General features: G+C 55.2%; 1 long non-coding RNA gene across 1 annotated transcript; it reads right to left on the reverse strand.

Annotated features, from left to right (window-relative positions):
* Positions 1–15,292: 15,292 nt before the first annotated feature.
* Positions 15,293–25,447, reverse strand: LOC106992792 (uncharacterized). Its single transcript, XR_001438842.3, has 4 exons — positions 25,187–25,447; positions 24,941–25,020; positions 19,218–19,339; positions 15,293–15,584 (listed from the first exon to the last, which is right to left on the reverse strand). It is a non-coding gene; the product is annotated as an uncharacterized LOC106992792 (long non-coding RNA).
* Between the last annotated feature and the right edge of the window lie 471 nt (positions 25,448–25,918).

Raw genomic sequence — 25,918 nt, forward strand, 5'->3', positions numbered from 1 at the left:
TTTGCCCCCTCAACAGAGTCCAAACAAAATGTTTTCCCAAAAGCCAGTCAGGACTGGAGGCTTGGGGGTTGGGTTGAGTCTAGGAGTGGCACTGCTGCTGCTGCCAGCAACGGGGTCCCACTAAGCCAGGTACACTCCTGCCTCTGGGTATGGGGATAGCAGAGGTAAAGAGCCCCTCAGTGGCCCTGCTCCCCGCCCCCCACCTCCTCCCAGGCCGGGGCACGCATCACAGGTCAAAGACACATCGGGATCAGGAATTAGAAGCATTTAGGGTGCGAAGGGACCCCGGTGTGTCCGGCCCCATCTTTGGCAGATGAGAGGCTCACGGTATAGAGGCAGCACCTTGACCAAGGTCACAGCGGACGCAGGCCACAGAGCCTGGGAGCACGAGCTCCTGGCCCACACAGCGCTCCCATGGCGCTGCCCCCAGCTTCTCTTTCTGTGTAACCTTGGGGCTTAGAAGTAATTGGAAATTGATTTTCTTTTACTTTGTGGTCCTTGGATTCAAAAGGGTATAGTTTCAGGTTATAGCTGGATCTCCCCAGCCAGCCACGTCTCCCCAAGGACAGCAGCTGCACCTCGGACCCATCCCCCACCTGCCTGTCACCAGCAAAGGGCTGGACGCCCAGCACGTCCTCACCAGCACAGCCACTTGAGTTCCCAAACCCCACGTCCCTCGTGGATGCGTATCGTGGAAAATCTTCCTGTCTGGTTCCCATTGCTTTTAGAAAAGAAACCACAACTATTAGCCGGGAATGTGAAGTCCAGCCCCACCTCTTCCACACCAGCACATCAAATGTAATAATTCAGGCAAACGCCCAGCACCTGGCGGGCAGATGAGAAGGTTTCAGCTCACAGGAGCTCCCGCACCACTGATGCTGCTCCAGCAGTGTCTCCTGCTGCTAGACCGCCCTCCCCCATGTCAAAGCAAAACGTGCGCCCGAGCACTCCACCACGATGCTTCCTAACCCAGATCCTTCCACCTGGAATGCCCCTGCTCTCCATCCTCCACTGGCCTGGCTGAGATTCCGCCATGAAACGGGGACATCACACCAACCACTGCAGGCTGGGCAACCCCTCCCTGCTCGGCTCATGGAACCCTCACGGTACCCCGGAGGTGAGAATACCCCAGGTGCAAAGGGGAAGCGGGCCCAGGACGACTCTCCAAACCTTGCACAGCTGTCAGGTGCGTCCCTGCTCTGCTCGGCCAGCTGTCAGAGACCTTGCTGATAACCTTGGCTGGACTTGAGTCTCCACCCACAGCCGGCCCGGCCCAGGCTCAGAACCTCCAAGCCCCCAGGCACCCCAAGAGCGCCGTTCCCCTCTGCTGTGTGCAACGTGCTCATGGAGGCCTGGCAGCTGCAGGGGCTGGGAGTGCTGGGGCATCACTTCATGGATCCGGAAGACAGAGTAGACACGAAGCTCCCGAGCCAGCCTGTGCCAACTCCCCACCCCCCTTCAGCCACCCCTCTGGGCCCCTCCGCTTGGCTTGCAAAGCAAAGCCAGGAGCCCTGCAGCAAGCTGGCCTGCGGTCGAAACAGAACCACTCACCACTCTCCGGAGGCTCCTAGGCTCGCCAGCCGGGTGGTGGGTAATTGGATAGGACTCGGCCGCCAGTGAGGCTGGAGGAGACGAAGCAGAAATCCCCAGCCCCCACACCCCCCCTGCACTCCCGCGCCGCTGCCATGAGGCGGAAGGCCAAATCGCACCACGAGCACACCACAGGCGCCCCTCTTTGCGGGGGACCAAAGAGAACCCCATCTACCCTCTGCACCTTCACTACCGAAAGTCAGCCAGGGGCGACTTGCCCTCGCCAGGCCCTTGCCAGGCCCTCCCCAGCCCTCACTACATTCTCCCAGGGACCTGAGCACACCCTATTTGGGAAAACAGGAAAAGAGGAGTCCAGCCCCCTGCAGATGGGCCCAGGCCACTTCCTAAGACTCCTGCGCCATGGCCTTTGTCTCCATGCAGGCCTGAGCCCTGGCATCTCTGCTTCCCCACAAGGGAGGCAGTGAGGCTCTGCCCGCCTCGCCTCTGCCCGCCTCGCCTCTGCCCGCCTTGCCTGGTCGGGAGCCCTAACCTGAAGGGAAACTACGTCCTGCCCTGCCCCCTCCTGCTGTGTGCACCCCACACAGCATCCTGGGGTGGGCCTGGCAGGCCCCTCCTCTGCTCCTGGACGCTACACACGGATGTCTGGGCCGGGTGGAAGTTACAGGGTGACTCTGAAGAAGGCCCCGGGGGCAGCGGCGTCTCTGGGCTCCACCAGCAGGATCTGGGGCACCATCCACAGCCTGACTTTATGGCCACAGGCCCGAAGCCCAGCCTGGCCCGAGCATAAAGGAGGCACTCTCAGCTGTGCTCTGGCTGCTCTGGCTGCTCCACCCTGTGGCTTGGACGCCTTGAGACTACACAGCCTTGGGGCCCATTTGCTCCCTCCTCAGTGCTGAGCCTCGCAGGGTGGGCGTGGGGGCTGGAGGAGGCCTCCCAGGGCCTTGGCCAAGATTGGGTGAGGTGGCCCTTCCCCGTGGGCACCCACCCCTCCCCTGGAGCCACAGCCTGGGGGCCAGTGTTAAGCCCAGGTCTCTTGAGTGTTATTTGGAAACTGAACCTGGTTTTGGTCTCTTACAGGCTAATATGAGCCCTAAAAAGCACAGAAACTTGGGGAGCCTCTCCCCTGTCATGCAAGACACCACCTCCGTGAGGCCCAGCAGCACTGACCACAGGCCCAAGGACACCCGGTCACCTCTGACCACAACTTAGAGCCCAGGCACTCCCACCAGGAGGTGGCTCCCAGCCAGAGAGCTGCCGCCCTGGGGCTCCCTTCATGCTCCCTGCTCCCCAGGACCTAGAGACCCTCCTGACCTCAGCCTGCCACCCTCGCCAGACCCTGGGCCCGTAACCACGGGCTGACACGAGGAGGTACCAAACAGCAGTCAGGCCAGAGGATGGCCAGCCTGCCCTCCTCAGCACTACCCTCCCCGGCCAGGCAGCACGCGCCCAGCAAGCTGAGCCATGTGGTCCTGGCAGCATGACCAGAGGGCCTGTCTTCTTCCTGAACTCAGAGGCAGAGCCTGCAGCAGGAAGCAGAGGCTCCAGAAACCTGACATTCCGGTGACAGCCGGGATCCCCAGGGCGGGATGAGTCCCCAACCCAGGCTCGTCCTGGGGAAAGTGGGGGTGTCCAGCCAGCAGCCTTGGCCCTGTGGGGACAGGTCATCTATGGTGAGAGATTTTCCTCATCTTCCTGTAGGGGGTTTGTTCCTCCTCCCCAAGGCCAAGGTGGTTATGGGGCTCCCTGGGCTCTGCCAGTGCAGGCTGCAAAGCTGAACATCCTGGGCTTGGGGCTTGGAGCACTGAGGACAAAGCGATGGTGTCAATGTCGGGCAGAGGAAGACCCCGTAGAGCCTGGGTCAGTCTTCAGGGACACCCCCACCCAGAGACCGCAGGAAGCATCTGGAAGGTGAGCTGACACTCCGTGGAGAAGGATCCAGGTGGTGACAGGAGCCCTGGCAGGCCTGAAGGAGACCTTGTCAGCAGAGGGGACTAGGGAGAGTGAAGACAACCACCTGTTTCCCACACACACCCGCCCAGAGAGGCTGAGCCTTAAAGAGTGGGGAGTGGGGATCGATCGAGGCCAGAAACCACCCCAGCATGCACACACATGCACCTGCATCCATGCACACGCACATGCACACAGGAATGCACGCACAAATGCACACATGCACACACATATACACAATGCGAACACACGCAAATACACACACATGCACACATGAATGCACATATATGTGAATGCACACATGAACACACACATACACATGCACACATACATGAAGACACACACACATGCACACACAAATGCGCACACAAGCACACTCCTCAGCAGTGGGGGTGCTGCTCCCCCTGTGCTGCGAGGAGGGAAAGTGATGGGCGTTTTGCAGGACTGGAAGTGAAGCGTTAATGTTGGCTGGATGTTCAACCACCCAAAAGGCCCAAAAGCCTCATCCCTGGCCCAGCTGCCATGGAGGGCCAAGAAGAGGGGATTCAGCTGAGCAGAGGCGAAGGGAGGGGTTGGGGGGCACATTGAACCCCAGCCCTGAGTCAGGGCTCCTCCATGAACCCAGAGAGTCCACACAGGAGGATGAAGACACCGTGTGCTGTGCCTCAGATGGGGCCATCTCCCAGGTTTCTCTACCTGGCCAGGTATCCTTTTGGTGACAGCCCCTGACATCTGCTGTGGGGCACCATCAACCCCCATGGGGGGCTCAGGGCTTCCCCTCCTGTGAGAGTTGGGGTGATGCAGCCCAGCAGAGAACCCACGGGAGGCTCCCACTGCTTTCCACTGCGGAGCCCCACACTGGCTTGGCTCCTCGCTCTCCACGGACGTCTGGCCTGGGTCCCGCGGACGCCTCTTCTTTTCCAGGGAATGGAGTTCTTTGCTGTTTCTGCAGCCAGAGGTTCCTGCTGGGCACAGATGCTGCACGATGCTCCTTGCTGTGGCGGAGAACCGCCGCTGTGTCTCATGCCTCCCTAGAAACGTGGGTGCGGCCGCACCTGGAGGCCCAGCGGGAAGGGGCCCAGCTGGGCACAGCCCCGACAAGCTGCTCGGGGGCCTGAGTGGGACTGAGACTCTGTGGACCTCCGGCCACCAACTCCCAGAGCCACCCCGGGCTGGACCTCAGGGGTTGGCTGTTTCGGAGCTGTGATGGTCTAAATCAGGAGTGTCCAGTCTTTTGGCTTCCCTGGGCCACATGCGAAGAAGAATTGTCTCGGGCCACACATAAAATACACTAACACTAACGATAGCTGATGAGCCAGAACAAACAAACAAACAAAATCACAAAAAAACTCATAGCGTTTTAAGAAAGTGTATGAACTTGTGTTGGGTCCAATTCAAAGCCGTCCTGGGCCACGTGGGGCCCCCGGCCTTGGGTTGGACATGCTTGGTCTAAATGTGTGTATCCCCCCAAAATGCACATGCTGACCTATCCCCCAGTGCAATCGTATTCAGAGGTGAGGACTTCAGGAGGTGATTAGGTCGTGAGAGTGGAGGCCCGGGAACGGGACTGGTGCCCTTAGAAAAGAGGCCGCCCCTTCCACAGGGGGAGCACCCAGCGAGAAGGCACCGTCTATGGAAAGCGGCCCTCACCAGACACAACCTTCCAGCACCTTCATCCATCTCGGACTTCGCAACTTCCAAACTGTGAGAAATAAATTTCTGTTGTTTCTACACCACCGGGTGTGTGGTAATTTTGTTACACCAGGACAAACAGTCAAGACAGGCAGAGCCTGGAAGGGGTGGGGTGAGCTCAGAGGTGCCCAGGGCAGAGCCTGGGATCAGGGTGAGCTCAGGGGCACCCAGAGCAGAGCCTGGGGGCGCGAGAGGACAGGCCTGTTTCCCCTGCAGCGAGCATTCTCTGTCCCCCACAACATTGCACAACAGGCTGGGCACAGGCAACCCTGGCTGCTCCCCAGCTCCCTGCCTGGCAAGGCCCATCACCTTGTGCCCAGGGTCAGGCCACTCCGGGCAGAGTCTGAGCTGCTCTCAGCACTGTCTTGGGGCCAACTCCTGGAGCCAGGTGTCTCCTGGACCGAGGCTGGAACGTGGGGCCACTCAGGCGTCTCTGACAGGTAGGGTCCAGGCACAGGTGGCCCATCAAGCATGTGGGGGTTAAATGTCTCCCTAATGAGCCCTCCCACACCTCCTTTCCAGCAGCTGCTAAATGCCCTCAGGCCACCTCATCTGCACAAAGTCAAGTCTCCTGACCCTTGTCTGTGCGACCAAACTTCCTGAAGGCAGCTTCTGTCTCGTGTCGGCTCAGAACGCCACAGTGGGTCCCACTGCCGTGATGCTAAGGGCCATCTGACCTGTCCCCACCTGCCCCTCCTGCCTCACCTGCCCCACCCACGCTTGCATCCCCCATTCACCTGGTCCTGAAGCTGGGAACCCACCTCCCTACACTCAGCCCAACAAAGAGCAGCCGTCCCCAAGCCCCGAGTGACTATGGCCCACCCCGCCCACATCTGGTTCTGCAGAGAGCTGCATGCCTCCAGGTCAGGGCCGCCTGCTCCAAGGTCAGGGGTACCCACTCCAAGGTCAGGGGCCACATGCCTCCAGGTCAGGGCCACCCTATCCAAAGTCAGGGATACCTTATCCAAGGTCAGGGCCACCCTATCCAAGGTCGCGGGGCCACACGCCTCAAGGCCAGGGCCACATGCTGCAAGTCAGGGCTGCCTGCTCCGAGGTCAAGGCCACCTGTTTTAAGTTGGGACCAGACCTGATTTGCCAACACTGTACCCAGTCAGGGCCTGGACACAACAGGTTTTAATATCTGTCCAAAGAATGAAGGCAGGAGTAAAGGAAACCTCCGTTCTTTCAGCAGCCTTGCACGTGCACTGGGCAGGGCGAGGGACACAGAGTGTGCTTTTCTGAGCAGCAAGGCCTGGAGTCCCTGACCAATAACCTCAGGGCCGGCCTCAGCACATGGGAGGACTTGAGGGAGGAGGACCCTGGGAAAACCTTATAGAGCCCTCTCTGCCAGAGAGGGGTGTGTCTTGCCCAGGATCACTTATCCTGGAGGGACAGCTGACACAGACACGGCCCAGGACAACCCTGGCAGCCTCTCACCTCCTGGACTCCCTGAGTCTCCAGCTTTGCCGTGATCCCAGGGTCCCAGTCCAAGGCCAGCCTCCTCTCAGCCAGGCAGCCCACCCCAGTCCCGCCAGGACCAGCTGTGTCTGGGGGAGGAGAGTGGCCCTGCCGGGGGCGGGGGGGCACTCTGGGGAAGGGGCAGATGTATGACAAGAGGGGCATTGTCCACACTCCTGACCAGACTTCCAGGAGCTCCAGGGGAGGGAGCAGCAAGGCAGGGCTCTGAGCTGCAGGATCCAAAAATAGCCTGGGGTGCGGCCAGTGGCCAGGGATGGGCAGCTGACTTCACGCCACAGGCATCCCTGGAAGGCCCAGCTGTCTGTGGCCGCACCTGCTGGGCCTCTACCCATAATGCTGCCCTCAGCGGGATGGGCCTGTAACAGGCCCCTGGGCCACCCACATGCAGAAAGCCCAGCTCCTCCTGAGGCCCTAGAAGGGCCCTTGGGTGCCTGGAGGCTGCTGTGCTTCTCTCCCTGGCTTGTCCATGGACCCTGGACAGCCACGCCCCTCAAGGCCTGGGCCACTTTGCAAGCTGGGGGGGTGCTGTCTCCCCACTGAGAGTCCCTGGAGATTTACCCCACGGGTTGGGGAACGACAGTGTGGCCCCCACCTACGCAAGGCGGAGACCCTTGCTCTCCTGGAGTCAGTATCCCTGTGGCCCCAACACTGGGCTACATCCAATTGAAGGAGAGATTTGCTACATCCAATTGAAAAATGAAGTGGGTGGGCCGGGCACAGTGGCTCACGCCTGTAATCCCAGCACTTTGAGAGGCCAAAGCGGGCAGATCACTCGAGGTCAGAAGTTTGAGACCAGCCTGGCCAACATGGTGAAACCCCTTCTCTACCAAAAATACAAAAAGTAGCCAGGCGTGGTGGTGTGTGCCTGTAATTCCAGCTACTCAGGAGGCTGAGGCAAGAGAAGGAATTGAATCCGGGAGGCACAGGTTGCAGTGAGCCGAGATCGCACCACTGCACTCCAGCCTGGGCGACAGGGTGAGAGCCTGTCTCAAAAAAAGAAAAACGAAGTGGGTGACGATGTTTCATTTCATTCCTGATGCAATTCACGTTTCCTCCGCGAAGGCTTCAGGGCCACGTGGACCATCCACAGGACCCTGGGTATTCCCTGCAGCCCCCAAACCCCACCATGGCTGACAGAGGGTGAGGGGCTTGCCCTGGAAGGGATGGAGCTGTGGACAAGCATCTTCTGGGACCTGGCATCAGAAACAGCTCTTAGGGGACAGACAGTAAATTCCTGCAGCTCAGCCAAATGCCGTGGGGGACATTTGGGGGACATTTGGAAGGTGGTTCCAGACCAGGGAGGGCCTCTGGGAGGCCACAGCCTTTCCAGGGATAAGAAGCAGGTAAGGAAGCCACATGTGCCAGGGGAGGCGCTCCCGACAGGCCAGCAGCAGGGGCAAAGGCCCAGGGCAGCAGCGGTCAGCTCGGGGTCCAAGGACAGCTAGGAGATTGGTGCGGCCACCGCTGAGGGGATCAGAGGATGGCCACACGTGGGGACCCTGAATTTTGTTCTGATGTTAAGCCTGTCGGGGGGGTGAGCAGAGACAGGCGCTCCCTCCCTTGCTTGGGAGCCAACCTTCCCCTGGAAGGGGCCCTGCGGGCTGCCTAGGGGCAGAGAGGAGGCAGAGGCAGACAGAGGTAGACACAGAGGCATGGCACTACTGGCCTTGAGTGGTGGGTGCCCTGGAGCTCTAGGAGCCATCCCGTTGGGGACACAATGAGGCCAGAGCAGGCCGATGAGTTGAAGGACAGGAGGCAGGAGAGCAGGGAGGGTGAGGTGGGCTCGGGTGTGGTGGGCCCTGGACAGCTCGCCACTGTTTCTGAGACTTTGGAGGGCAGTGGAGCCTGGCGTCCGGTCCTGATGATGCCCACTGTGCCTGGGGCTGGCCGAGGTCTTCCCCACTGTCCTGGGCCCCCAAGCTGGGGCTGGCCTCTCTGCCAGTCTGAGCTGGGTTTCCAGGCTAAGTTGGTGGCTGCCTCTCCAGGTCTCCTGAGACTTCACCAGGTGGTCTCTGCAGAAGCTTCTGGAACTTGCTGCAGCCATGACTGCCTCAGGAATAAGAGGAGTGCCCTTTTCTGCCCTTCTCCCACCCTTGAATACTGGCCCAGCACCAGTCTGAGAGGGTCCTGGGCAGGGCCAGGCTTGCAGGACCCCAGAGGAGACCAGAAGAGGTCGCGGTGGGGGTGCTGGGGCATGGGGGTCCCCTGGGCTGGCCACCAGAGGGTTTCCTCCAGACCGCTGTGTGCCTGGACTAGGGGAGGGCCTGGGCTGGGAACAAGGAGGCTCTGTGCTCCGGGCCTGGGCAGGAGCCAGTTTGGGGCCCTCCTTGGGCCTTTGAAGTCCCAGGCGCACCCACCCTGAGGCCTGGGTAGGGCAGATGCCTGGTGAAGCCCCACAGAGGTTTCTTGCAGAGGAAATTTCATGTCCCTGAGAAGGGCAGGTGGGAGAGGGATGTGGGAGAGGTGGGAAGAGGGGGCAACGAGGGTAGGCTGTGGTGGGGGAGGGGCGTGGCAGAGGGGCAGGGCACGGAGGGGCAGAGCTGTAGACGGGGAAAAGGGCACGGAGGAGGACAGGGCTGTAGTTGAGGGGCAGGGGTGTGGAGGAGGGGAGGTCATGGAGGGCAAGATGTGGAGGAGGGCCGGGCCATGGAGGGAGCAGGGTGTGGAGGGGGCAGGACTGTGGTAGGGGTGAAGGGGCATAGAGGAGGGCAGGGCTGTGGTTAGGGGAGTGGGTGTGGAGGATGAGCAGAGCACGGAGGGAGCAGGGCTGTGGTGCGGGGGAGGGGCCTGGGGAAGGACAGAGCACGGAGGGCAGGGCCATGGAGGGTGGGATGCGGTGGGTGGGCTGTGGGGGCCGCCAGGGCCACTCCTGTTGGGGCTGCTGTAAGGGAAACCCCGTGAACTGCGTGGCTGGTAAACATCAGAGTTTATTTCTCACCGCGCCGAGGCCAGAGGCCAGAGATCAGGTGCCAAACTGGTCGGGGTCTGGGGAGGGCTGTCCTCTGAGTTGTGGGTTTCTGACTTCTCATTCTGTCCTTAAAGCAGCAGAAAGAGGGGGAGAGAGCCCTCGGCCTTTTCTTACAAGGGCCTGGGACCCATTCATGACAGCTGCACCTTCGTGACCACATCACTGCCCAAAGCCCCACCTCCTGATACCGTCATATTGGGGCTGGATTTCAACAGAAGAATTCGGGAGCTGGGCGTGCTGGCTCCCACCTGTGATCCCAGAGCTCCGGGAGGCTGAGGTGGGAGGATTGCTGGAACCCAGGAGTTTGAGGCTGCAATGAGCCATGATCGCGCCACTGTACTCCAGCCTGGACAGCAGAGGGAGGCCCTGTCTAAAGAATTTCGGGGCAGCACAAACATTCAGTCCGTGACACTCCCCATGGACAGGCCTCCCTTCTTTCCTCAGCTCAGGTCTTCCAGGCCAATGCAGGTCCCAGCCCATCAGCCTCAGTGGACCCAGTCTTGGGGACCCGCAGGGGTCTGCACCTGCTTCCCTGATGCCTTTACTGCCAACCACTCTGCTCAGGTCTCTGGACCTGTGGGTTTTCCAGGGTCCTTAGACCAAAGCCCACCAGCCTGAGCCCACACCTGCACAGGCGCTGTGGGGACCAGGACATGGGTGCTGGGGTGCATGGCCTCTGTGACAATCCGGAACACAGCACTCAGAGCCTGCACCATTTCTTACATGCATGGGTGGTGGCCCCTTCGATGGACAGAACTCATTCTCAGACTCTAACTGGGCCCCTGGGGTGCTGGAACAAAGATGGGGAAATCGAAAACAGGGGTCTGGGAAGCAGCCCAGGCTGAGGCTCCTAGGAGGGAGAGTGAGAAGTACCCAGGTACCAGGGCTAGCTGGATGTACTGACCCTGCCTGGCCTGCCCTCCAACCCCTGGACCCCAGTGAACCTGGGTACCAGACTAGCTGGATGTACTGACCCTGCCTGGCCTCCCCTCCAACCCCTGGACCCCAGTGAACCCGGGTACCAGACTAGCTGGATGTACTGACCCTGCCTGGCCTCCCCTCCAACCCCTGGACCCCAGTGAACCCGGGAACCAGACTAGCTGGATGTACTGACCCTGCCTGGCCTCCCCTCCAACCCCTGGACCCCAGTGAACCCAGGTACCAGACTAGCTGGATGTGCTGACCCTGCCTGGCCTCCTCTCCAACCCCTGGACCCCAGTGAACCTGGGTACCAGACTAGCTGGATGTACTGACCCTGCCTGGCCTCCCCTCCAACCCCTGGACCCCAGTGAACCCGGGTACCAGACTAGCTGGATGTGCTGACCCTGCCTGGCCTCCTCTCCAACCCCTGGACCCCAGTGAACCTGGGTACCAGGGCTAGCTGGATGTGCTGACCCTGCCTGGCCTCCTCTCCAACCCCTGGACCCAGGTGGACTGGGGTACCGGGGCAAACTGGGCATGCTGACCCTGCCTGGCCTTTCTGGTCTCATTGTGACTCAGGCCTGGGGGTTCCCAAGGCTCCCAGCTTAGAGGCGGACATGACTGTGAGGCCCTTGCCCTTTCCCACTCAGCAGGGATGAGTTCAGGGATGGCCAGGCCCCAGTGATGTCACCAAGCTGAGCTTCTGAGCTTCTGGTGCCTGTGTGGGAGATGCGGCCCTCAGGAAGAAGTATCCTCCCCTCCTTAAGGGACCAGAGAAGGAGGATGGGGAGGAGGCCTGGGCCGAGGTCATCTGATGCCAGCCTGCGGCCTGGAGCAGCCTGGGGCCAGCATGCGTTCCAAGGGGAATTCCTGGGGAATTATGCAGCCAGCCTCGCTATCACAGGCTGTCATTTGAGGGAGAGCCGCACTCGGAACGCCTCCCAGCCCCAGTGCAGGAATCCGTCTGGCAAGTCCGCCCTCGGACACTCAGAGGACACTGTTCCGGAATCCCTGGACCTCGGGGTGGGGCCAGGGTCTCAGGAGAGGAAGTGCCCAGATTCCTGGACGCTGGCCCTGAGGAGGGTCTGGTGGCAGCCACCTCGGTCAGGACGAGGACAGAGCGTCCAGCCCCGTGCCGGCCCAGTGGCCTCAGGATACCACAGCCACGTCCCTCCTGTCTAAGGCCCAGCAGTCCCTGGGACACTCCAAGAGCCATCCACTTTCTAGGTTTGGGCTTCCCCTCCTCGGTGACCCCAGCTCCGCCCCAGAGAGCAAACCCTGAAGCAGCTCCTCTGGGGGCCTTTAAGGGGAAAATAGGACTTGTGCTGTGCTTGGGGTGGACTGAAATCCTGCTCCTCACACTAAAGCATACTGCAACACAAAGCCGGGTGTTTGCAAACGAAATGCCAACAGTCACACAGAGCCGGCAAACTACCCTTCACCACACTCGCTGAATGAGGCTGTTCTGCTGAAACTCAGAGTCACCGGGCACTGAGTCTGCATGCTCACGCCCTCAGCTGCTACGGAATGATGACTCAGTTTCCCCGCCGCTCTTTGGATTCAAGCTGCTGCAAAGCCCTCCCCAGCCTGGGTGTCGAGAAGTTGCCTGGCCCAGTCGCATGGCACGCGCGGGCAGTGGGGCCCGCAGACAGCATGGGCACCGTTTACGGATGAACAACGAGCTCCTCCTCACCTCCATCGCTATGCGAGGCACTTCCCCACTCTCCTGACACCACATGGGCTGTTTCTGACTTCCAGCTACTAGGAGCAAGGCTGCCATGACCTCCTGTGTGTGTACATCGTGCTGCCTTCACACATGCCTCGATTTCCACAGGTTGCGTATGTCCAGGGCGAAGCTGCTGAGTCAGGGAATCCACATCTTCAGGTTGACCAGGCGTTGTTCAACCAGTTCCCAAAGTGACTTTACTGACTTCCACTCGGGGTATGAAAAGCCCTATTTCTCTCCAGCCTCATCAACACAGTACTGTCAGCATTTAGCCCCTGCCAACCAGGAGACAGTGCAGAGGAGACCCACTGCAGTCCTGATGTGCGTCTCCCTGGTTACCATGAGGCTGCTCCCTACGCACACATCTTATAACCGTTTGGGTCTCCTCTCTGCCAACCACCTGTCCCAGTGCCCTGACTGCTCTTCTATGCAGTTGCCTGGTTTTTTGTCATTGATTTGCCAGTACTCTTTACTTTTTTTAGATTCCAAGCCCTATCAGTTACATATGTTAGAATACTGTTTTTTATTCTGTGACTTGTCTTTTTCAAGGTCTTGGGACTTTTCCTTCCCTAAAACATGTAAGGACCACTTACCAGATATGCTGGCCCGTACCTCAGTGTGGAGAGAACAGGGTGTTGGGAACAGCCCGGCCTTTGGGATTCCACCACATGGAACAGAGCATCCCCCTGGTGCAGCGGGAGGGCTGCCGGGGACGTCACTGGGGGACCACATCTCGGAGTAGGAGTGCAGCAGGTGGACAGGCTGGAGAGGTTTCGCTAAAGAGCGGTGCCCATAGAGGCATCTCAGGGCCATCCTGGCCTACGTGCAGCAACACGACGCCGCATCCCTCCTTAGAAAGGGCTGTGCCAGCAGCTCCCACTGGCCTCCGTGTCCAGGAGTGTGAAGGGATGATTTTTCTGTCCCCTTTGAGAGCCTCCATCCTTACCACACGGGCAGGGGGCCCCCGGGAGGAAGGTGTGTATGTCCGGGGCTCCAGAGCGCAAGGTCAGTTTAGGAAGTGCTGACTGCAGCCAGGTCCTCACCAGCCCTCCCTCGTGGGAGCTAACTTGGCAGTGCCAAGAAAGGCCCAGGAAAGTCAGGACTGGGGACCGTGGGCAGCAGCAGCCCAGGAGCCCCGTTTCAGCCTCAGCCTGGGGAGGGAGGGGAAGGCGCCCCACCTGGGACCCCCATGGGCCTCACTCTCCAAGGTGTGCAGTGAGCGGCCCGCCTGAGTGATCAGCCTGCTCAGAGAGCTTCAGGTCAAAACGCTGCCTGCCCTGCAGCCCAGCCGCCTCTTCCAGTCCTGTCCTCGGACATCCATGAAGACATGAACAGACACTTCCTATCAGGAGACAAAGGAGGCAGACGGGAGCCGGAGCCTGGGAGGACCAAAACTAATTACAGGGCGACAGAGCCGGACCAAACACCTAAGCACGCCTGGGAGCCAGAAGCTCCGGGAAAACCACTTCACAGAAGCCCACCAGCCCCCTCTGCCATGGCCTGGCTGGCACACCTGGCCAGCCACAGGGCGCCCCTCCCCACACCTCCTCCCTGCCAGCTGCTGCTTCCGGGCAGTCTGGGTGCTGGATGGTGAGTGGGCACCGGAGGGGCTGTGGGGACAGCAGAGCCTAGGAGGGGCCAGCAGGGGCAGCGTCCTCTCCAGGGGCCACCCAGAACCCCCATATGACAGGGGAGGGCCAGAAGCACAGAGTCTCTGGGGGCAGAGCTGCAGGCTTGGGCAGGAAGCTGGGACCATCGATCTCTTTCCCACCTGGGTCAGCAGCATCAGGATTCAACCTCCACAGAACTGGAGAAAAAACACACCCCAGGGCAAGCCGTTCACCCAGGGGGCAACGGGGCAGGACCTCACCTGGTTTGAGGGTGAGAAAGGGGTCAAAAGATGAGCACAGTGCTTCGAAAAACACCAGAAAATGCATAAACTCCCCCCAATGACTTTGCACCAACAATTACATAAGGGAACTATTTAAAAAGAGGGAATAGAGCCAGGCATGGTGGCTCACGCCTACAGCTCCAGCACTTTGGACAGCCGGGGCGAGAAGAGTGCTAGAGCCCAGGAGTTGAGACCAGCCTGAGCAACATAGTGAGACTCCATCCCCACAAAAAATCAAAAAATTAGCTGGGCACGGTGGTACGTGCCTGTGGTCCCAGCTATTCGGGAAGCTAAGATGGGAGGATGGTTTGAGCCGGGGAGGTCGAGGCTGCAGTGAGCTATGTCTGCGTCACTGCACTCCAGCCTGGGCGGCACAGTGAGACCCTGTCTCAAAAAGCAGCAGGGGTGGGGAGGCATGATTAATCTTGGAGAAACAGATTAATAGTGGGGAAAGCTGACATGTGTTTCTTCTCTGGAAGATCAGAAAGGCCAAAACTTAGCAGATGGGAATTAGAAAGTTAGGAAAAGTATGCCATGTGATGTGAGTCCCTTCCATCTATTCGTTCCCCGAGGAGAGTCCAGCCCTGGCTCTCAAGACCCCAGGAGGCTGAGAAGCAGGGGTCCCGCTGCAGGGGCAGAGAGAGGGACCCTCTTGGGGAGTGCAGGCCTAAACAGCCAGCCCTGGGGAGGGGTCAGGCTTCAAGTGGGCCTAGGAGATAGGAGAAGCCATGGCCCCCATCCCCGGCCCCGTCCCCTTGGGAAGCTCAGGGAGGAAGGACATTCACAGGCAGATGTCCTAGCCTCTCCTGGGGAACACGGAGATTCCCAGCCGAGCCGCCCAGCACCCAGCCTGTGTCCACACCTGCCACATGGATGGAAAGCACCACAGGTGTTCCGGGCAACAAGGGAACTTCAGGGCTTCAAGTGAGCAGACAGGCTGGAGATGGCGCCTAGGGGTGGCTGACAGGCATAGGGGTGGCTGACAGGCATGTTTCCACACCCGGAAACTACGTTTGATTCAGGTAAAGCACAGTAGACTCCCTGAACCTGAGTTTGTCCAGTTAAACCCATTCAGGCACACAAAGATAGAGATGATTTTATTATATTTTTAATTTTATCCTCAATAAAATTTAAAATATGCATACAATCCTGTAAAACTTCATGATGTCATATATGTAGTTCAACTGTATAATATACTTTGTGCTCGGCAAGCAGTGGATACACCTTTTCCAACATCCATGTGCTTTTAAAAAATTAACCATTGGCCAGGCATTGTGGCTCACGCCTGTAATCCCACCACTCTGGGAAGCCGAGGCAGGAGGATGTCTTAAGCTCTGGAGTTTGAGGCTACAGTGAGCCATGATAGCGCCACCGCACTCCAGCCTAGTTGACAGAGCAAGACCCCATCTCTGAAAAAGAAATTAACCCTCTAGTCATTCACACCAAACATCTCAATAAATTCAAAAAAATCACTTTATATAAATGAAATCATATTGAAAAAGTTATTTTGTTTCTTCCTTGTTTTCTAATCATTATAATTTTAATACAAAAGTCAGGATGTGGGTCCCTCTGGGATTAAGAAAGGGTGGGACGCACCTGTGTGCTGTTGAAACTGTGAGTCAGGACCCGGTGGTGGCCACATAGGAGTCCACCGTATGATTTTCTGTTAAGCTGCACATTTTTTATCAAGGCATTTTATCTTGTATATTTTATCTCTAAAATTTTTAAAACATGCTTCAAACTATTCCCCCCAAAAGTAGAAGTTGTAAAAATTACATTTTGGGTGACAATGTTAAAATTTTTTAAAGAAGAAAGGTCATCGCTTAGGTGTTTATTTAAATGGAATTTAGATAATTTCTAGATCATCTGGCTCCTCTATTTCTTTATTACTCCAATTCTAATTTCTTAGAAAACGCTCCTGGCTCCACCCCTGAAAGTTTCCACAATTGGAACACGTCTGTCATCCACAGCTCAAATCACCACCACCATCTCACATGGCCCCCAAGCTCCACCCCCAACACAGAAGCCAAGGTGGCCTTGGTAAACCTGAGGTCACATCATGTCAACTTTTATTCGGGCTCCACAGCAGATGCCAATCCCTCTTAGAGTAGAAGTTAAAGCACTGACCTGCAAGGTTCCACATAATCTGACCTCAGGGTTCACACCCTTTCCCTGTTCCTCACACTCCAGGCGCATGGCCTGGCATGCTCCCTCCTCATAACCCTCCTGCGAGTGGTCCCTCTGCTAACACACACTCCTGTTTAAGCCCTCGTGGTGACCAAAACTGACACTGTGCTGGGCCGAGAAGCTGGTTCCAACACATTTCAAAGGACTGTAGTAATCCAGAAAATGCTCTCAGACTACAGTAGAATTAAGCTGGAAATGGATGCTGATAAAAGCAACTAGAAAATCTCCCAAATGTTTAGAAATTAAGCAATGTACCTCTGCATAACCCATGGGTCAAAGATGAACCATAAACGGAAATTAGAAAATCTTTAAACTGAATGATCATGAAAATGTAACCTATCAAACTTGTAGGATCCAGTTAAAACTGCTTAGAGTGAAATGTTTGCTTAGAAAGAAAAAAGTTGGAACAACAGTCTAAGTATAGCCCTGTAAGGACATTAGAAAAAGAGGAACAAAGTAAACCCAAAGAAAATAGAAAGAGGGAACTAATAGGGATGAAAGCAGAACATAATTAATAAAACAAATGTCAATAGAAAGGTGGGGTTTTGTACAGATTAATAATATTGATTGCCCAAGACTAATAAAAAAAAAAGCACAAAATAGGCTGGGCACGGTGGCTCATGCTTGTAATCCCAGCACTTTGGGGAGGCTGAGGTGGGTGGATCACCTGAGGTCAGGAGTTCAAGACCAGCCTGGACAACATGGTGAAACCTCATCTCTACTAAAAGTACAAAAATTAGCCAGGTGTGGTGGCAGGCGCCTGTGATCCCAGCTACTTGGGAGGTTGAGGCAGGAGAATCACTTGAACCCGGGAAGCAGAGGTTGCAGTGAGCTGAGACCATGCTACTGCACTCCAGCCTGGGTGACAAGAGCAAAACTCCATCTCAAACACACACACACACACACACACACACACACGCACGCACACACAAAATAATATGGCACATGTTGGCAATAGTAGAGATTAAGAAGGGATTACCACTGAAGATCCCATAGACATTACAAATATTATGAAGTTTGACAAACGACTTTCTGCCAAATAATTCAATGAGTCCAATGAAATGGACACATTCTTAGAAAAACAAATATAACAAAAGAGACACAAGAATAGAGTATGTAAGTAGTCCTATGCATAATAAATAAATTAATTGAATCATTAATTTAAACCTTTCCACAAAAAAATCTCTAGGCCCAGAACACTTAAGATAAATATTTTCAAATATTTAAAGATGAACTAACACAAATCTTATAAAATTATTCCAGAAAACAGGAAAAAAAGAAATATCCCCTGTTATGGTTTGGCTTTGTGTCCTCACTCAAATCTCATCGTAAATTGTAATCCCCAGGTGTTGAGGGAGGAACCTGGCGGGAGGCGATTGGATTATGGGGGCAGTTTCTCCCCACGCTGTTCGCATGCTAGTGAGGGCGTTCTCATGAGAGCTGGTAGTTTTGTAAGAGTCTCTTCCCCCTTCACTCCCTCTCGCCTGCCACCATGTAAGATGTGCCTCTTCCCCTTCCGCCATGATTGTCAGTTTGCAGAGGCCTCCCCAGCCATGTGGAACTGTGAGTCAATCAAACCTCTTTCCTTTATAAATTACCCAGTCTCAGGTATTTCATTATAGCAGTGTGAAAACGGACTAATACACTCCTCAATTCATTTTCTGAGACCATTATTAATTCATCCCAAAACATGAGAAGAAAACTATAAAAAAGTGAATATCATAGGTTAATCTCTCTTGTAAACATAGGCACAAAACTCTCATCAAAATATTAGAAAACTAAATCCAGAAATATATAAAGTAGATAAAACATCACAACCAAATTGGGTTCATTACAAAAATAAAGAGCTAGTTTAATATTTGAAAATCAACAAATGTAATGCACTACATTAAAGGAATAAAAAAGAAAAATCATGTAATAATCTCAGTAATTCAGGAAAAGCATTGATAACATTCAACACTCTTCAGGATGAAAAGTCTGAGAAAATAACTTTTTAAATTATTATTATTTTTTGTAAGATGGAGTCTCGCTCTGTCACCCAGGCTGGAGTAAAAGTCTGAGAAAATAACTTTCTTAATATGATACAGAGAGTATCATTAAAAAGCCTACGGCCAACACACTTCCTGGTAAAATGTCAAAAGTTTTCCTCTGATGTTAGGAATGAGACAAGAGTTTTTGCTATTTTCATTTCTGTTAAACGTGGTGGTGGAGGCCCAGGCCAGGATGGGAAGGTAGGAAAGGAAAGCAAAAGTATGGGACTGGAAATAAAGAAATGAAATTGTAATTAGTTACAGGTAACATAACTGTGCATGTAGAAAATCCAAAAGAATCTACAGCTGAATTATTACAAGTAACATGAGAATTTAGCAAGACACTAGACATGTGGTTAGCATGAAACATTATATCCCAATATAACAGTAACATAAATAGAAAATAGAATTGTTAAATGCTACTTATTTTTCTGAAGACTAATGGAAAGGTGGAAACTTTGGACTTTGTTAAAATTAAGAATGCCTGTTTATCAAGGGACATTGTTAAGAGAATTAAAACTAAGCCAGAAACTGTGAATAGATATTCGCAATGCCTGCGTGACGGTTGGATTTATGTGTCAACTGGACTAAGTGTTCCTGGGTGTGTGTGTGAGGGTGTTTCTGGATGAGATCAGCGTTTGAATCGGCAGACTCGGTAAAGTAGGAGGCCCTCCCCAGTGTGGGAGACATCACCCCATCCACTGAAGACCTGAATCCAACAAAAGGCAGAGGAAGGAGGAACCCACCTCTTTTGCTTTTTGCCGTTCTGCTTGAACTGGGACATTGGCCTTTTGCTATCAGGTTGAGATCAATACCATAACTCACCTGGTTCTCAAGCCTTCGGGTCTGAACTAAATGACACCACTGGCTGTCCTGGGTCTCAGCTTTTTGACAGCAGATGGTGGGACTTCTCTGCCTCCCTCATCAATCATGTCAGCCAGTCCCTCCTAATAAATAAATACACATATGTTGGATAAATATATCTTTTTATATGTGGATACATTTATCCTCTTGGTTCTCTGGAAAACCCTGACTAACACAGCATGTATCCAAGCAAAAGTTTGTGTCCAGAATATATAAAGAACTCCTACAAATCAATGAGAAAACAAAAGACAACTCATTTTTCTTAATGGGCAAAGGATTAGAAAAGGTAAGTAAACACAGAATAAAAGTGCTCGACATTAATCCTCATAGCAATGCAAATCAGAAGCCACAGTGACCACCAGGACGGCAGAAGCTGAAAGGACGGATGGTACCAAGGGCTGTCACCGACTCAGAGCCAGGGAGATGGGTGCGTTCTGGGCAAGAGAGTGCCCGGGTGCAGGAAGTGGGGGACGCTGCCCAGCAGTATCTTCCCAACTGGAAACTGCGCATATCCTGCGAAATGCCTGCCTATGCTCACCGCCAGACGTGTGCCTGAACATGGGGCGGCACTATGCCCTACAGCCCTGAACTATGCAAAAGCGCAACGCTGTTCATGCGTGAGGCGAGACAGGCCCTTGAGCAGGATAGATAGCAAATGTGTGCTGGGTTTAATATCTGGGTGATGGGCTGATGGGTGCAGCAAACCACCATGGCACACATTTACCTGTGTAACAAACCTGCACATCCTGCACATGGATACGGGAACTTAAAATTAAATTAAATTTTTTTTAAAAGAAGTGTACTCAGACCATCGAAGACAGCCATGGAGAAAGAAATAATTTCTGCCCACAATGATCTAGATGAATCTCACAAATACAACTTGAGCAAAATAAGCCAGACACTAAAGCGTCCACAGCTTACGATCTCATGTATGTAAAGTTCAAACCCAGGCAAACCTCATGCATGGTCATGAAAGTCAGAACAGCGGTTCCCTCTGAGGGGCCTACGAGAGGGGGTGCTGCAAACACTGCATCTCTTTGTCTGGATGGAAGTTTCAGGGTGTGTCCACTTTTTAAAATGCATCAAGCCATACATTTATGATTTGGGAACCTTTCCGTATGTATATTATTCTTCAATAAAAAGGCCACTGAGAAAAACTGCCCACAAAAACCGCACGTGCACCCTCTGAAGTCCAATGCCAGCCCAGATGCTGCAGGCTCCGCTGTGTTCCACAGCTAAGGTGGTAAACAGTGGAGCCCAGAAGTACTTTGCTGCCAGCCCAGAGGACACGTCTAAACCACCTTGAAGGATCCCATCTGCCTGGGAGCTGCATGTGTCAGATTCCAATACTTACCCGCATATTCTGACCGGTTTCTTGGAGGTAAGAGAATGAAACAACTTGGATGATTTTTAGCACGCTGGTCTTGGCTCTTAAACTCACAGCTCATAGCCCCCGTAAAGTGAGATATTGGAAGTAAACTTTGTCCTCCGAAGTTGAAGCCATCTTTTAGCTCCACGCTCTGGTGCTCACAGAGATGAGCCGCAGCTCAGGATCAATCTGTTTTACACCCAATGACCCCTGCGTGGTCTTGCCCGCCGCCCGCTCTCTGAGAGCACATGTGGCGGACGGAGTTGGGCAGGCTTGAGGGGTGCTGAGAAGTCTGCACGTGGCAGGGGGTGCACCCAAGGCAGCCAGAGAGCGTGAGGGCCGGACATCCTCAGCAGGCTCCAGTACCTCTCCAGCCTCCTACCAAGCCAGGTGCCCTGGGCAGCTGGCCAAGACCTCAGTCCTGCGGTTGGCCAGCCTCCGACCCTCCCAGCTGTGTCTTTCAGTCACGGTCCCAGGTTTCTTCTCAAGGCAAATTTCCTTCTAATGCGGGAAAGTCAGCCTCCCTGGGGCTCCCCATCCTAAGCCCAGGCCACAGTCCTGCCCCTGCCGCTCCCCATCCACACAGAGCATCCTTCCCAGGCTCGCCCCTGTGGGCTCACTGCTGTGGGGTCCTGGGCCATGAGACCACAGGGGTCACAGGGAGTGTGGACAGCGTGGCCTGGACAAGGTCAGACCTGCCTTGCCAGACGGTGTTCTGGGAACAGGCTGGGGCTGCTGGGCCTGGAACATCAGGGTGAGGCTCCTCGCAGCCCCGGCAGCATGTGCTGAACCCACCTGTCTTCCTTTTGTTCTTTCTCCTTTCTTTGCTTATTGGTGTCTCCCCAGTTGTGAGTCCCTGACGACAAGTACCCTCAGTCACCACCGGACCCAGCACCCATCACTGCCCTCGGTCACCGCCGGACCCGGCGCCCACCACTGCCCTCAGTCACCACTGGACCCGGCACCCACCACTGCCACCCACAGCCGTGTGCCACCTGCCCCTGTGCCAGCCAGTACCCCAGCATGGACAGGGGTGGGGCAAAGAGTCTTCTCAGGGAAACATCAAAATACCCTAGTATGTTAGTGACTCGGCCAATCAGCAGTGTACTGGTAATTGCTTAACAAGGGACTCTCAGAAGGGGCAGGGCTGGTCTGCAGCATCCGCACACACTCCCATAGTGGCTGGTTGCAAACCTTTGGTGTTTGGGCTTAGAACGTGGAGCGACAGCAATGCACATAGTCGGTGCTCTGGAGCCTGAGCCGCCTCCAGCAACCATGGGGACCACGTGCTGGTTGCATGGGGACCAGCAACCATGGGGACCACATGCTGACCTCGGTGGTGTGTGGTCGACCCGGATTTTTTGCAGGGCATCCCAGCACTGGCTGTGACCTGCACCTGGCCCCACAGTGGGGCGCTGCTGGTGTAATCTGCCCAGCAGGTGGCTGCTGAGACCCGCAGTCACGCCTTCCACACTCGGGTTTCCACAGTTGTCTCTATGTCAAATCCTGTCAGATGCACAGTCCTGCAAGTCCTCTCTGCTCTGTCTCGAGGCCCCCATATGTGATTCCCCAAATGCCACAAGCTTGAACCCACAAAGCACATCCTGCTTTACAAGTCATGGACCTGGAGCTGGGCTGGCTGAACTGGGTTAGGCTGAGCTGGACTGGAATAGGCTGGGCTGAGCTATACTGGACTGGACTGAACTAGGCTGAACTGGGCTGGGCTGGGCTGGGCTGGGCTGGGCTGAGCTGCACTGGGCTGGGCTGAACTGGGTTAGGCTGAGCTGGGCTAGAATAGGCTGGGCTGACCTATACTGGACTGGACTAAACTAGGCTGAACTGGGCTGGGTTAGGCTGAGCTGGGCTGGAATAGGCTGGGCTGAGCTATACTGGACTGGACTGAACTAGGCTGACCTGGGCTGGGTTGGGCTGAGGTGGGCTGGGCTAAGCTGGGCTGGGCCAAACTGGGTTGGGCTGGGCTGCGCTGAGCTGAACTGAGCTGGGCTGAGCTGAGCTGAGCTGGACTGAGCTGAGCTGGACTGGGCTATGCTGGTCTGGTCTGGGCTGGGCTAAGCAGGGCTGGGCTGAACTGGGCTGAGCTAGGCTGGGCTGAGCTGGACTGGACTAGGCTGAGATGGGCTGAACGGGGCTGGGTTGAGCTGGTCTGGGCTGAACTAGGCTGAACTGGGCTGAGATTGGCTGGGCTGAGCTGGGCTGAACTGGGCTGAACCAGGCTGAACTAGGCTGGGCTGGGCTGGGCTCGGCTGAGGTAGGCTGGGCTGTGCTTGGCTGGGCTGAACTGAGGTGAACAGGGTTGCACTGGGCTGGGCTGGGCTGGGCTGAACTAAGCTAGAGTGGACTGACCTAAGCTGGGCTGGGCTGGACTGGGGCCTGTCTGGCCATTTTGCCTGAGCTCATAGACCAGAAAAGCTGAGGACAAGACCGGTGGAGACCCTTCATCAGCGCCCCCTCCCTTGAGCTCTGAGCACTGTTGGGGAACAGAGGAAGCAGTTGGGAGCAAGGGATGAGGAGGAGCCTGGCGGAACCCAGTGTTTCCACCCACACCAGAGCCCCCGCAGCAGATGCCTGCCCACTAGGACCTGCTGGGCCCAGAGGTGTGCACAGGGAGCAGGTGGCACCACGTGGCCCCGCCACCTATGTTGGTGACAAGGCCAAGCCAGAGCCAAGGGGAGGGGCGACGTGGACCCTGCCCCGACGAGAGACCTGGCAGAGGAGCTCTGGACAGCACTGCGGGGGCCTCTTTGAGAACGATCTGCTCATGACTTCGTCAAGCTGAGTGAGAGAAGCCAGGCACAGACGGCCACATATTACACGTTCCGCTTCTGTGAAATGTACAGAACAGGCAAAGCCGCAGAGGCAGAGGGCAGACGGGATCGCCTGGGGCTGGGGTAGTTAGTGGGTGTGTGACTGTAGAGTATGGGGTTTCTTTTGGGGGTGATGAAAAAGTTCTGGAATGAGATAGTGGTGATGGCCACAGAACTCCACAAACACACTTAGCAGCGATTGAATTGAACACTTAGCAGTTATTGAACTGAATGCTTCAAACGGGTGATTTATATGGCATATGAATTACATCTCAATAAAGCTGTTAATAAAAACTAAATAAATAAAATAAAACAGAGGCTGGGCACAGGCACGGTGGCTCACACCTGTAATCCCAGCACTTTGGAAGGCCGAGGCAGGTGGATCACCTGAGGTCAGGAGTTTGAGACCAGCCTAGACAACGTGGTGAAACCTGGTCTCTACTAAAAAAAAAAAAATTAGCCAGGCGTGGTGGCGGGCACTTGTTAATTCCAGCTACTTGGGAGGCTGAGGCAGGAGAGGCGGAGGTTGCAGTGAGCTGAGATCGTGCCACTGCACTCCAGTCTGAGTGACGAGAGCGAAACTCCATCTCTGGGGGAAAGAGAGAAAAAAAAAAAAAAAGCCTATGAACCAGACACTGGAGGCGCCATCCTGCCCCAGGCCTAGACTCAGCCTGCAGGCCCCTCTTGGGGAGGGGTGGTGTCCTGAGCTGCGTGCAGGCTCCCATGATCCCCGCCGTCAGCTGTCATGGCTTCCTTCCTTATGAAATGAGCTAGAAAATATACATGTTTGAAAAGAGGCCAGGCGCGGTGGTTCACGCCTGTTATCTCAGCACTTTGGGAGGCCAAGGCAGGTGGATCACCTGAGGTCAGGAGTTCAAGACCAACCTGGCCAACAGGCAAAACCCTGTCTCTACTAAAAATACAAAAATTAGCCAGGTGTGGTGGCAGGTGCCTGTAATCCCAGCTACTCGGGAGCCTGAGGCAGGAGAATTGCTTGAACCCAGGAGGTGGAGGTTGCAGTGAGCCCCGATCATGCCACCGTACTCCAGCCTGTATGACGGAGTGAGACTTTGCCTCAAAAAAGGGAAGGAAGGAAGGAAGGAAGGAAGGAAGGAAGGAAGGAAGGAAGGAAGGAAGGAAGGAAGGAGAAAAGAAAAGAAAAGAAAAGAAAAGAAAAGAAAAGAAAGGAAAGGAAAGGAAAAGAAAAAGAAAGAAAAGAAAGAAAGAGAGAGAAAGAAAGAAAGAAAGAAAGAAAGAAAGAAAGAAAGAAAGAGACAAAGAAAGGAAGAAAGGAAAGGAAGGAAAGGAAAGGAAAGGAAGGAAAGAGAAAGAAAGAAAGAAAGAAAGAAAGAAAGAAAGAAAGAAAGAAAGAAAGAAAGAAAGAAAGAAAGAAAGAAAGAAAAGAAAGAAAGAAAGAAAAAAAGACAGAAAGACAGAAAGACAGAGAAAGAGAGAAGAGGAATACCAGCTTAATAGCACAGGCTTCTTACCTGCTTTTCTACTTGAATCTCTTGTTGTTTGTGCTAAAAACCTCAGGTCCTGGTCGCTAAGCTGCTCGTTTGGGTTATCACTGCAACAGAAACAAACACATGCACGTGCGGCGGCTGAAACGAGGAATGTTACTCACAATCACCCCTCAGATTTCTAGGCTGCCCCGCTGCACTGGAAACAGACACACCACTTGAAATCTCAGATACACGTAATCATCATCTCAACACTTCAATCGGGATATTCACATTTCAGCCGTATCTGAAAACTGTGACTCGCGGAACCTTCACGTTCCCAACTCCCGCAGGGGGAGACCAGTGCATCACGGCTTCTAAAACAGCCAAGTCATGGACTCCCAAATGGCTCAGCGGTCAATCTGACAGTGCCTGAGTCATCTCCAGCTGCTGAGTCATGATGACCCCAATCCCAGAGTCCCAGAGTTGGAAGGGACCCAAGAAGTTCTCTCCCCGGGAGAAGGCTCGTCTGGAGAGCTTTGGCCTGCAGCGGCCCCGTCCTGCTGGCTGTGGAGTGGGGGCATGGTCTGGAGAGGGACTTCAGGTCATTCGGGCTCCTCTCCAGCCACTGGGACCCTAGGCACTGTGCCTGTTCTGAAAACACAAGAGGAGCCATTATGAGGCACAGGGAGAAGGCAATGCCAGGCCAGGGAGGCTGTGGAAGGGCGTGAGCCCTACAGGTCCCAGTGTCAGCCCACCCCGCATGTGGGCCCTGCCTGCCTGTGGGACCTCAGCCCATTACAGCAGGGCGTCCTGGCCCACCCTGGCCTCCCTCCCCTTGAAGCCCTTAACCCAGCCCACAGGCAGGGCCCTCCACCCAGGGAAAGCCGCGGGCAAGGGCGGCCAGACCTGTACGCCCCTCCACAGCCAGACCCCAGCCAGGATCCCTGCAGGCTGGCCCTGAGCAAAACCACAGCCCCAGTCTCCTGCGTATACGTGGGGAAACTGAGACTCACAGAAGAGACC

Source organism: Macaca mulatta, chromosome 12 (assembly GCF_049350105.2).
Source record: "Macaca mulatta isolate MMU2019108-1 chromosome 12, T2T-MMU8v2.0, whole genome shotgun sequence".
NCBI lineage: Eukaryota > Metazoa > Chordata > Mammalia > Primates > Cercopithecidae > Macaca > Macaca mulatta.